A 6723-nucleotide genomic window follows, 5' to 3' on the forward strand; every position below is an offset into this window, starting at 1 on the left:
GGGAGGGGAGGGGGGAAAGAAGGCAGCAGGGTACAGGTAGGTACAAGGAGAGAGAGTCAGTGACCAGTCTGGCAATATTAATGCTTGCCTCACACATAGGCCCAAAGGCTGGCATAGTTGACATCCTGACCAGAAACCACCCTCTTTTATGAGCCTTTTTTTTTCTTTTTTGTATTTTTTTAATTCAGAATATCAACACGTTGTAAATTACTTTTGAAGCTTTATAAAGGCAGAAGATGTTTAAAGGAAATACAAACACCACCTGTGTTATAGGAAAGAATGTACTTTAGTCCAACTCTTCCAGTCCACCTGTTCTTTGCCATTACCTCATATAATCTAAGACCCTGGAGAGGTGTTCATGCCTCAAGTCATAAAAGCCTAGGGACTCCTGCTGTGTGGTTTCTTGTGTAGACTCGTCATTACATGACCACCATTCCATCCCACAGGCCTTCCTGGTCATCCTGTGTACAATGTTCTGTTGTTCCTCTCCTAGCAGACTAGACTTTGGGATATAAACGGATGGAAGGATGCTATTTTACTGGGTTCAGGCAATAAATGTTTACAGCACTTACAGTCTAGGGCTAGGTGCGGAATTCAGGGATAACTGAAGCCTCATTTAACCCTGCAGGATCCCCATCCTGCCCCAAACAGGCTCGCTGTATAAAGACAAAGCAGTTGGCTTCAGGTAGCACGAAACACCAGACACTCTTAGAGGAAACCAGACAGCCACATGGACTAGAGGACACGGCAGCCAATCCTTGAAGGAAGTGTGGCCAGAATAAACACAGAGAAGTTATAGAACCTATATCTACAACTGCCTTCCATGCAAAATTATGTCTCCGTGTCAGGCTAAAGAAACCGAGACCACCGGCCACCAGGAGCCTGTGTGAGAAAGGGAAGTGCAAGAAGGCACACCACGGCAAGACCCAGGGAACCTGGAGATACCATCCTGCAATGCATGGCTTGACCCTGGCTCTCACTAGCTCAGAGCCTTTATTCTTGATGGAAAAGCAAGGCTCTGGACCTAAAAAAAGGACAAAAGGGGGCTACTGTTTAAATGTGACTGTCACACCAGGCATCTCATCCCCCCCCACACCCCCCAGAGAGTTACAAGCACCAGTTTAGCAGAACAGTCTGCAGTATAAGCAAGAGCATGGCTCCAATCTGCCAGTGCCCGCAGTCTGCAAACCGGGGTGCACACTTCATGTGGATAATTGGCTAAATGAATAAACTCAATTCTGCAAATGGCTTGGCCCAGCCCTGAACTACACGGAACCATAAAGACAAATATTGACAAATCAAATTGAAGACTTAAAATCCATTAAAATGCCAGGTCTGACACAGAACAGACAAAATAAACCTGAGCTCAGCAAAGCTGCTTGGAGATCATCTTCAATATAGAAGCGCCAGAGTGTCCAGAAATTCTTTAGGGCACAGTGAGCCAACTCCTGACCCTTCACCTCCTATCTTCCCCACTGTGAGCCACTGGGGACTAAATTACAGCTATAGATCCCTGAGCCACCAGCACCTGCCATCTCTGAGGCTGGCAGAGGCAGGACAAGACACCCAACCCCCAAATTCACATCTCTCTTCTCTGTTTATGTCTGCCTATTAGATAGCTATTTCTTCTGAATTGAAAGAGCCCTTTCCCAGAAAGAGAAGGAAGGCCCTAAGCCTGGAAAAGTAAAGGCAACTTGCAAGGCTCAGGGAGAACCTGAAAATTACATGATTCACAAGGTTCTTCTATAAGAACAGCAAGTAATTGCTCAAGAGGAGGGGTTCTTCAGCTAAGTTATCTGCAAGTTGGACAGGGAGTTCCAGGGATAAAGCTTTTGTGACGTGTCACCCATCCTAGGGTGAGCTTCTTGGAGATATGGCTGCCTTAAAGTCACCCATGCTCATGTCAATAACCCCAATAAACTCACTAGTCCACTAAGCTAGACATAGGTGGAATCACTTCTTCAGTCTACCATCTGTGCCCTCCCTGAATAGACATTCGTTCATATCCTCTCGCAAAAGTCATACAACACTGTAGCATGCCACCTAAGTCCTTCCTGAACTCAAGAGACCAACACACTTGAATATTGTCCTACTGGGAAGGTCCTTCCTAGGGACACAGTGAGTCTATAAGGGAGTAAAATATAGATGAGGAGTAAATAGGAAGCAACCTACTCTCCACTATCCTGAAACCCTATTTCTAGTCAGGGTAGCTGCAGGAGCCTATACTCTCAGCATATGGGAAGCTGAGACAGAAGGACCACCACATGTTCACAGCAGCTGCACTACAGAGTGGTAACTTGCCTCCGAGAAAACCCATTTCACTCATGGGCCAAGAAGTGAGAACAAGAGCAGGAAGAGTAGACAGAGTCCCATCTGAGACCAACGATCCAGACTGTATCAACTACTGCCATGCTCCCGCAGTGTGACCCTAGTGCAAACCTTCTTCCCAGGCCTCACTGAAATAGTGGATACACCTGCCACCTAAACAGCAGGAGAGTTAAGCTGCAAGGATGTATTCCAGACACTTATCCTGGCATCCTGGATGCTGCAAGGGTTCCACATATGGCTTTTTGAACTGTCAACAACTCAGAAGAAGAATCAGTTTAGTTCTTGTAAGAAAGGGAACCAGATATTTGGAAGTGTCTGCTAAGGTGGCTTACCAGCTATACAGAGTACATTACTACATGGGTATCCCAGGCATAATTTCAGGATGTGCTCATCACATGAACTCAAGGCTTCCCTTTAAGTCTTGAGTTCATGACCGTCATGCCCCTCAAGCCCTCACTCTACCCTCTCACTCTAAGGTTTCCAAGTCCTGTTTATGACTCTGAATATGGCCTCTAACAGTCAGCTTGAAGGTACAGCACACGGCCAGCTGAGGCTGCCTGTTCTTCCAAATGAAAGAACCCAGCTGTTTTAAGAGCTACTGACAGTATGCCCACTGCACAGAGGCCCTGGAGGGTTTCAAGGCACGGATCCGAGCAGCATGATATGAAAGAAAAGGAGCCAAAAGCTAAAACCACAACCTATAACAGCTGCAATGACGCACAAGCACCAGTCGTAAAGCACTCTTGTTTGCTTGCGCGCGCTCTCTCTCTCTCTCTCTCAAAAGTCAGGGAGTTCACTAAGTCACACTCCATGACAAATCCCTGAGAATGGCAAAGCAATATATTTGTATGTAAAGTATCAAGACATTATTTCCCAAGTACGGTCTATAAACATCAGTATCAACACCACCTAGAACACATCAACAGAGCTGGCTCTCAGGCCTCACCAGTCATCCAACAACAGGAGCTACAGTTTATTTTAATTAAGGCATACTACATTGAGGTTAACAGTGATATACATGCCTTTAATTCCCGCACTTGGGAAGCAGAGGCAAGAGGATCTCTGTGAGTTCAAGGCCAACCCTGGTCTACAGTATAAATTCCAGAACAGTCACAGATACACAGAGATAACCTATCTTGAAAAACCAAACAATCAAAACAACCCAGAAAACATATTACATGGAGAACAACAGACTGCAGGGTGATATTTCAGTACATGAGTATGACCCAAGGGCTGGCCTTTGAACAAGGGACCTTAAAGACCCAGCCAGAGAGTACTTAGAACCCAGCAGACTACTCAGATAGGGCTATGACGGTTGACTTGGGTTTTAATGTCATCTCTTCCTTCTTGTTGGACTGAGTTCCATGACAGCAGGTTGACTCTGAATGGCTGGTGTGTACTCAGTAAGTGTCAAATGAATGGGCAGTCTACCTTGAGGCAAGTACAAAGATTTGATAAGGATGGAGAGAGATGGAGAAAGACAGACAGACAAGTGTGAACACTTGGGTGGAGGGAAATGTGGCAGTGGGATGGAACAGGCTGAATGAGGAGGTGCACACACACAAACACCAGGAAGGAGGTTGCTAGGGAGGTCATGATTCCCTCATCCCCATCATGTGCATTGTCCTCCTACAGGCCAGAAGCAACAGTCAGAGTGACTGCAGTACCGTAAAAGGGAAGAGAGGAGACAGGATGGTAAAAATAGTGTATCTGCCTCTAGTGCTGGCTGGTGTTAGAAACAGAATGGACACATGTAAAGTTTCAACTGCTATCTCTAAGGCTTTTGGAGCTGGGCATGAGAGAGCCTGGCTCTAGCAGACTCATCCACACTTTGGACATTGCAATACAATGTTATCTACAAAGTTCAAGCTGGAATACCACAGGATTGAGTTATCAACAAATAGAGAGATTATAGATATCCGTATACACACACATAGAGGTAAAGAGAGAGATAGGTAGATAGGCAAGTGGGTAGATGGGTAGGTAGAGATGGATATCACTGAAAAAGTCATAATGTTTTAAGTAATTTCATGATTTGTACTGGGCCAGTTTCATAGTTATCACAGGGCACAATTCAGCCAATGGCTGAAGATGAACTGTGCCTGGAGGGCACCAAGCAGGCCTGGCTGGACTCTTTAACCCACAATCTCTTTAGTCTCATCAATCAGCAACGTGGACATTACTTACAGTCTTCAACAAGCTGATCCAGGAACTTAGGGACATCCAAGCACCAGAGGAGCCTCAATTCCGTCCAGATGTTACCCTACAGCAGTGCACTGGCAAAAGAAACACAAATGTCAGTTCAGAGACCTCATTAAGTAATGTATTAGCCAGGAATGGTGGCACACGCCTTTAAAGCCAGCACTTGAGAGGCAGAGGCAGGATGGATCTAAGTGTGAGGCCAGCCTGGCCTTCAGAGTGAGTTCCAAGACAACCAGGGCTACATAAAGAAAACCTGTCAAAAATAAAGTTTCAATTACTCATTGCTGTGATAAAATTCTTGCCCAAGACTACCTGGCTCATTTTTCAGGAAAAAGCCCATGGGCAGCAGGGCAGCAGGAGCATGGAGAAGCAAACCATCATCACCCAACCAGAAAGCCGAGAGAGATGAACACTGGTGCTCAGCTCACTTTTCTATTCAGTGCAGGACTCCAGCCTATAGAATGGTGTCACCCGCATGTACTGGTCTCTCCACCTTAGTTAACCCACTCTAGAAACTCTCTCACAGGCATGCTCAGAGGCTTGTTTCCATGGTGATGCTAAATCTCATCAAACTGGTAATGAAGAGGAACTATCACAGCAGGGAGCAATCTCCTCACCACAGTAAACACTCCTGATTGGATTTCAGATTATGAAGAGGAAGGAGTGAAGTTCCCAGTCCCAGGACACAGTGCGGCCTCAGAGCTGGTAACCAGCCCCCCTTCAGACAGAGAAAGAGACTCTATCTCCCTGCTGCAGCCTGAGGGGTACAGGAGCCCTTGGAACCCAGCTGCTGAAGGTGCTGTGTTCAGAGTGATGCTAAGGCTCAGAATACTGACAGACGTTGCCCCAAATCAGCTGCACGGAACCAGAACCAACTACAGGCAGTTGCCTTCCTAATAAAACTCCATGTCTGAACAAATATTATTCTTCTTCTGTCTAGCTCTAGATGGGGGGAGGAGACTAAGTAGTCTGCAGTTCCAAGATCTTAACCATTTCTCTAATTCATATCCCCCCACCCTCATCCAAAAAGGCCTTTATCAACCAAACTGGGGCTCCTGGTTTTCCTCAAAAACAAAACAAAACAGCAAACAAACAAAACCAGAGTTCTAGAAGACACAGAACTGCTTTGTACACCATGGAGGAAGACTATTCAAAGCCTTCAGCAAGAAGAAAACTAAAGAAATAAAGACTAAATCTGAATCTTTGAGATGTAAAGCTCACAGAACAAAAGAGAACATCCCATCTCTGCTCTTGAGTCCCGCAGACCTGAGAGAACCTAAATCTGAGATGTTCTCCACAGACTCATACTTCGCTCGTGGTCCCCGGTCACTAGTGCTTCTTTGGGAAGCTGTGGAACCTGAGGGAAGTTGAGAGTAGTTAAATTAAGCCAATGGGCATGTTTTGAAGGGTAGAGCTGGCGCCAACTCCAACTCATGACAAAATGAGTGGACTGCCACACACTTCTGCCAGCATGAATTCTACCATGTGCCTCACAATGACAAAACGAAATCCGCTGAAACCGTGAGCCAAAAGAAAGCTTTCCTCCCCAGAGTTGTTTCTGTCTAGGAACTGTGGTCACAGAGACCAAAAGTTAATTGATATGAGAGTCAAGGGACCAGAAGCCATCCCAGGAAATGCTTAGGGACCATCGAAATGAGGACATCATAAAGGATAGCAGACTGACTCCTGTCCCGTTTCATTTTGATGAAATGAAATAGACAATCAAAGTGCTCGTTTTATAGGAAATGAGGCTTCTGATTATGGTCTGGGTTCTTAAATTAAATCTTCACCTAATTATATGTTGAAGCATAATCCTCTAAATGGTTGCCTCTCCCCTTGGGTTTTAGCTGCAGCTGGTCGTGAGGAATCGCTGCACCTTGCAGCTTATGCCTAACCTGTAGATGCCATTAACAGCTCACCTGTGAAACAGGGAGAGTAAGCCCAAGTAAGGCATTCTGCTGATGCGAAATTCAGCAACTCTCTCACACTCTGGAAAGAGAGCCGAATAAACATCACATGAAGCTAGCGTCCAAAAAGTTTAAGGCACTTGCTCACTTTGAGGAAGCAGTGGCCAGTTTTTACCAATCTGAGTTGCAGGGTCTCTTTGATCACTGTTAAGCTGGTATAACACTGTGACATTAGCTATGTTTTATTTGTAAAGCCAATTCCAGCCTCCCTCCCTACCCCCCCCCC

The 6723-nt window shown here is 45.8% G+C and overlaps 1 protein-coding gene across 2 annotated transcripts in view; it reads right to left on the bottom strand.

The window, feature by feature from the left end:
- Tln2 (talin 2) overlaps window positions 1-6723 on the bottom strand; it is a 413098-nt gene that overhangs the window by 329432 nt on the left and 76943 nt on the right. For both annotated transcript variants that reach the window (XM_031343921.1, XM_031343919.1), the window contains exon 2: window positions 4516-4604. The gene's annotated coding sequence lies outside the window, so the exon portion shown is untranslated. The remainder of the gene's footprint in view (window positions 1-4515; window positions 4605-6723) is intronic.

Source organism: Mastomys coucha, unplaced genomic scaffold (assembly GCF_008632895.1).
Source record: "Mastomys coucha isolate ucsf_1 unplaced genomic scaffold, UCSF_Mcou_1 pScaffold23, whole genome shotgun sequence".
In the NCBI taxonomy this organism is placed as follows: Eukaryota; Metazoa; Chordata; class Mammalia; order Rodentia; family Muridae; genus Mastomys; species Mastomys coucha.